The sequence below is a fragment of the Sceloporus undulatus genome, chromosome 3, assembly GCF_019175285.1.
Source record: "Sceloporus undulatus isolate JIND9_A2432 ecotype Alabama chromosome 3, SceUnd_v1.1, whole genome shotgun sequence".
Taxonomy (NCBI): Eukaryota; Metazoa; Chordata; class Lepidosauria; order Squamata; family Phrynosomatidae; genus Sceloporus; species Sceloporus undulatus.
In genome coordinates, this window is record NC_056524.1 from 65791103 (window position 1) to 65797442 (window position 6340).

Genomic DNA, 6340 nt, shown 5'->3' on the forward strand with positions numbered 1-6340 from the left:
TTTAGAATTCTCAGGTATTCTAAATACCCCTCCTTAAAACTGCCAGTACCAGAATGCAACAGGAGGCAGCTAGAGCAGTCAAAGTGGAATAGTAGCACTTTAAGGGTATAGTGTGATAAACATCACTGTCTCCCTCTAGTTAGTATCAGTTGTGTAGTAAGATTTCAGCCAAGTCAGACCTGGAGAGAGTATTTTCCTTTGACAAAAAGCTAAGTCCACAAAAGAAGAAAGATAGTCCTCAGAAGAAGAAAGATAGAATCCACCAAAGAGAGAACAAGGTATTTAGGAAAGACTATTGAGAAAAAAATCAGTTTTGTGTTTTTTGTGTTATAACCAGTAAAGCTTTTGGAAACTTATGAAATTTGTGGACAAGTCTTTTGTTCTGGCTGTGATCCCGAGAGCCAGAGGCCTTACTACACCCAAAGTCCATAGCATCGCTCTTGGGACAAAACACATATGTACATGAAATAAATGTGTCTTTAGGTTATCTAAAAGCTAGACAATGCCCAGTGAGTATAACTGGCATTTCAAAAATTTTTCCAGTAACCAAAAATTACTAGTTTGTTTACTTTTTTGGTTATACAACACTTAATAGTTCTGAACTGACAGCTCTGAAAGACAAAGTGAAATTTACTTGGAAATCCCAAGTACTAAATAAGTTTCCTTTCCTCTAATTAAAAACAAATTAAAACATCTGCCAAAGAATATTTGGCTGCCCTGTAAAAATAATGGAACACTCTCTAGTTCAGTTTTACAGTAGCTAACATTTTTAAAAAATTCAAAAAGAGAACAGGATAGGACAACTCAAGGCTTAGTGAGTTTTGTAAAATATTTTGGTAATTCACAGTATCTTTAACATTTGTAGCACTTTGCAAGAATGGGTAAAAAGTTTTCTCATTGAAAGCTCTCAGCTGGTCAAATTCATTTTTAGACTTTTTAACAGAAATATTTTCATAAAGACATGTCACATTGTATCATATCCTTTTTTCAGATAAATTTATACTTGTATTGCTTTTCCAAAGTTTGAGTAAAGTACTGACAGGAACAATGACTGAAAATTGTTTATAAAGAACAAAATCATAGTTTTTGATCCAGATTTAGTCACAATGAGTCTGGATGCAGTCCTATGGTCTATTTCAAGTTATTAATGACTAATTGAAAACTAGTCGATTTCAAGGGTTCTGCATTTAGTCATGATTCACTTAAAACTATTGGGGTAATTACATTTATCTGTTGCAGCAAAAATAACTAGTGACTCCTTTGGCATTTTAAAAATTAACAAACAAATCAAGCACAAGGCTTCAGGGATTGTAGCCTGTTTCATCAGATGTGTAAACTATTATGCAGAATTTCGGATATATATAGATATATCTGTTTGTATGGATATATAGAGCACAAGAGACATAACTGGGTTAGTCTGGGACATTAGTATGCAAAGGGATCTTGTGTCACCTTTGAGACTAATTGTGTGAAAGAAGTTGTAGCTTAAGCTTTTTAGACTTGGAGCCTTATTGCATGAGAAAAGAAAGCTGAAACTGAGTGACAGCATAGCAGATTTCTCTGTGCTTCTCTGCATGTTGTTCTCTTCCCAAAGGAGACATGGGTTGGATTTTTCCTGTCGAACAAAACACATGCTTTTATGGCTGCCTCCCTTGGGAAGAAAATGGAAGTGCTACGATGTCATGTAGAGAGGCACAGAGAAAGCCACTACTCTCCCCTCCATTTCAGCTTTCTTTTCTCATGCAATGAAGCTCTTGGTTTACTTCCTCAGATTCATGGTTCGCTCCATCTGAGGAAGTACGGTAGGCCAATTCTACAAAACCTTATGCTGCAACTTTTGCACAGTTTCAAAGGTGCTACAAGATCTCTTTACACAGAGAACAAGGTTGGAGTAGGATTATAGATGATGAGGTCAATGGGTCCATTAAATGAGGAAGATATTGACAGTTTCTGTTAGACGATTAATACAGATATTCATAAAACAGTTGCTAACAAGTCCACCTTGTTATTAGCTATACTAATAAACAACAAGAATATGTTATTCTAATTCAGAACTCTAGTGAAAACTGGGACTTCCTAATGAATTTTAGACATTAATTCTTTCCACCAAATTCTCTTGCTAAACGATACAAGATCATTGATTTCACAGGATCTGCTCTAAATCTGAAAAAGTCTGTATTCAACTCAGACCTTGGAAAAGTTACTTTTTGGACTACAATTCCCAGAACCTGAAAGGAAAAAAACAGTCCAGCCCAAAGAATGGGAAAAGATTGTTTAACTATCTATTGCATCCCTTGGCTCTAAGGAAAGGCACTAAAACATCACAAATGGAGGCCATCTGTCCTTTTCTGTCCTCAAAGGAAGAGGAAAAATTGTCTACTCACCTGGCATTGTTTATTATTATTATTATTATTAGTCCACACTTATAGTGAAAAAAGTATTCCTCATGTTGAATCAAAATCTTCTTAAAATGGTTTATTCCAATCAATTCATCTCCTCCAGCATTTAATGTCTCATTGCATGCATAGAATCCTCAATAAAAGACTCAATGCTGTGCTGTCACGCAAACTTCACATTCCCCTTTGAGCACAACAGAGCTTGGGCACATTATTTCATACTCTTCATCAGGCTACTCCCTGATGTTGTGGGAGCAGAAAGTTCTAATGGAGTCTCTTTTTCTCTATGGGAAAAGTATATTCAACTGCCTTCCCCCAAGCAATAGTATAAATCCAACAGACCCAACTAGAGTACACATTACCAAGCTGGAACTTGATAATTTCCATTTCTGTAATTATCATTAATTCAACAGATTTACTCCAGTTGGTACTAACAATTGAAGTTAGGTCAGTTGTTTAAAAAGGCCCAGTTTAAATCAAATGACTATGGCGGGTTACAGACGGGCAAAAAGGGATGTACTCATGACGTCATGAAGGTAGAGCCTTCAGACGGGCTTTCCCTGAATGCCGTCATGATTCAGTGCAGGGGGGGGGGGGCAAGAAAAGCACCCCGGGAGCAGGCTCCCCTTCCCTCTGGGGTGGAAACACATAGCCCCAAAAAGCCCACAAAAAACTTCCCATGGCAAAAAGTGTGTGGCATTCCCCAATTTACCTTTCTTACAAGGCACCCCACCAAAATGTAGGAGATTGAGGAAAATGTAGGGCACTGCGAAATGAACGCCCAAAACACTAATAAATAATCAGCTTCTTAGTCAGCTCAATGTATGCATATATATGTGTGTGTGTGGTGCATGATGTATCACATACACACACCAATATGTGTAAATGTGTGTAGAGAGTGTAATATTATGTAATATGTGTGTGTGTGTGTGTGTGTGTGTGTGTAATTCATATTTACACCACAACAACACATACACACAAACATATAGTGAGCCAGTGTGGCGTAGTGGTTGAGCGCTGGGCTATCTCTAGCTCTATCTGTCTCTCTGACTCTGGAGCCCAGGCTTCACTTGCACCGGGCAAAGTCTGCCGCCGGCTCTCCGCCTCCGTCCGGGGCTGGAAGGCCAAAGGGCCAGCCTCGGCTGCAGAGCCAGGTGTGCCTGGGCTCGGGGCCAAGAGGGCTGGCCCTGGGTGCCTCCTCTCCCTCCTCTCCTCCCTGCCTGCCCCTCCCTTTGCCTGCCTTCCTGGGGACAAGGTCACCTGGCTCCTGCCTGAGAGAAGGAAGAGGAAGAGGAAGAAGAGGAAGAAGAGGAAGCCGAGGCGGCGGCAGGGAGGGGGGGGCGATGGGGAAGAGGAGGGCCAGGGGGAGCCCTCCAGGCGGAGCAGGGAGCCGGCGCCTAGAGGGACTCGGAGGGCCATGGCTGGGCCCAGAGGGCAGTGCCTCCTCCTCTCTGCCTCCTCTGCTCAGGTCAGGACTGGGGAGAGGGAGGGGAGCATCCCTTGCTGGGGGGCTGTTGGGGCTCCCCTTTGGACCCTCCACCCTGGAGGCCCGGATCTCTGGCACCTCTCTTTCCTCCAGAGTCCGCAGTCCCAGGACTCAGGCCACTGTTGTGTGTGTTGTTGTTGGTGTGGTCATGCACCTTCAAGATGTTTCCAACTTAGGGTGAACCAAGGAGAAACCTATCACAGGGTTTCTTGGCAAGATTTCTTCAGAGGGGTGTGCCATTGCCATCCCTGAGGCTGAGAGAGTGTGACTTTTGCCCAAGGTGGATTTCCCTGGCTGAGCTGGGACTTGACTACCTGGTCTCCAGAGTCACTGTCGAGCACTCAGGTCACTTGTTGTTGTTAGCTGTACCTCCTTTAACACTTTCCTCCTTAATTTTCATTAATAGTGTCTGCCTGGGAATTTGAGAGCTGAAGTCTAGAAAAATCTTCCAACTCTATAATTCTAGGATTCTAGTGATCAGGTTATGCCAAGAGACAGAAAGGATCTTTGCAAACATTATATATAACACATGGTGGCTTCCTTGCCATAGACATCATTTTGTGGGCTGAATTGAAGTTTTTAGTTAAAATCCCTAAATACCATTTTTCTTCTTTCTGAGATATACATAAGAAATATGGGTCAGGGTGGGGGAAATGCAGTCCTCCTCAGGCTGCATGTGGCCTAAATACAAACTTTTGCAGCTCCTCCAGAGATCCACAAGCCCACTGAACCCCAGAGTTGGTGGTGTTGTAAAACCTGGGCTCCCGCAGGGTTAGCATAGCAAGGATGATGTTGTGGTCTGTCTCTCCCCTTAGGACCCCTGTTTCCAGTGGAGCTTATCTACACTTGAAGTTAGCTGGAGGGAAATGAACTCCCTAGCAGTAGTAGGTTGCCATGTCCCTTTCTCTGTTATCATGCTCAGTGAGATTCAAAGTGGTTTAAAATTAAAAAGATGAACTATAGTTAAAACATGCACAGGCCAACATAAAATAAAATTAGATTATTTACAGTAGTGAAAACAATTTAAATATACTAAAAAAGGATAAAAGGACTTTTAACACAGTATACAATTAAAATAATACAACACAGCTGCTTTTAAAACTCTTTGGTTCAAAAGTCTACCTTCTGGTGGACAGGGCCTTCCTAGCCCCCAGAAAGGGGCTCCAGAGCCTTGGAATAGCCATGGGAAGACCCTGCCTCATGGCCCCACCAGCCTAGCGTGTGAAAGTGTTGAACTGAAAGAAGGGTTCACCTGAGGATCTCAAGGCCCAGATAGGTTCTGTGAGGAGATACAGTCTGTCAGATAGACTGGACTTAAGCCAGGTAAGGCTTATAGGTCATAACACACTTGAATTGGCCTGGAAACAAACAGTACAGTTATTGAAACTGGGGAGTTGCATGATCCCTATATCAGCTGTAAACATGTCCATGTTATTAATTTTCAGAACCTTTCAACACTCTTGCACCTGGAAGGTAGTAAATTGGACATAATCCAAGAACATTCATATTGTCATGCCTCCAGAGCATCTTTGATGCTCTGAGACAATATTTTAGTTAAGATTATATAGGTTTTCTATGTATAGTTTAAGAGGGGAAATACAGATCTATAGCTTTAAGAAAGACAAGGATTTGGGAAATCCCAGGTTTATACGATGTTTACACACATACCTTAAAGTGCTACATTCCACTTTGACTGCCTAGCTGCCTCCTGTTGCATTCTGGGATTTGCAGTTTTAAGGAGGGGTATTAGAACCAGGTATTCAAATACCCTCCTTAAAACTGCCCAGTACCAGAATGCAACGGAGGCAGCTAGAGCAGTCAAAGTGGAATAGTAGCACTTTAAGGGTATAGTGGGATAAACATCACTGTCTCCCTCTAGTTAGTATCAGTTGTGTAGTAAGATTTCAGCCAAGTCAGACCTGGAGAGAGTATTTTCCTTTGACAAAAAGCTAAGTCCACAAAAGAAGAAAGTGCCTCAGAAGAAGAAAGATAGAATCCACCAAAGAGAGAACAAGGTATTTAGGAAAGACTATTGAGAAAAAAATCAGTTTTGTGTTTTTGTGTTATAACCAGTAAAGCTTTTGGAAACTATGAAATTTGTGGACAATCTTTTTGTTCTGGCTGTGATCCCGAGAGCCAGAGGCCTTACTACACCCAAGTCCATAGCATCGCCTTGGGACAAAACACATAGGTACAAAATAAATGTGCTAGGTTATCTATATATAATTTTTGCTGTGATTGTGTATTTACAGGAAAAATAAAAATAAAAAACCCAAAAGGAACAGAGTAAAAACAACCTTAGCAAAGGCATGCATGTGCTGAAAGGCATGGAAGGCAGGGCTGCAGGAGTGACCATAAATTGCAAAAGCAACACACACAGTGTGATACTGAACATTTCAAACTAGTTTGCTGGCTTTTGAGAGAGAAAAGGCTCTTGGACTATGACAGTACAAAAAGA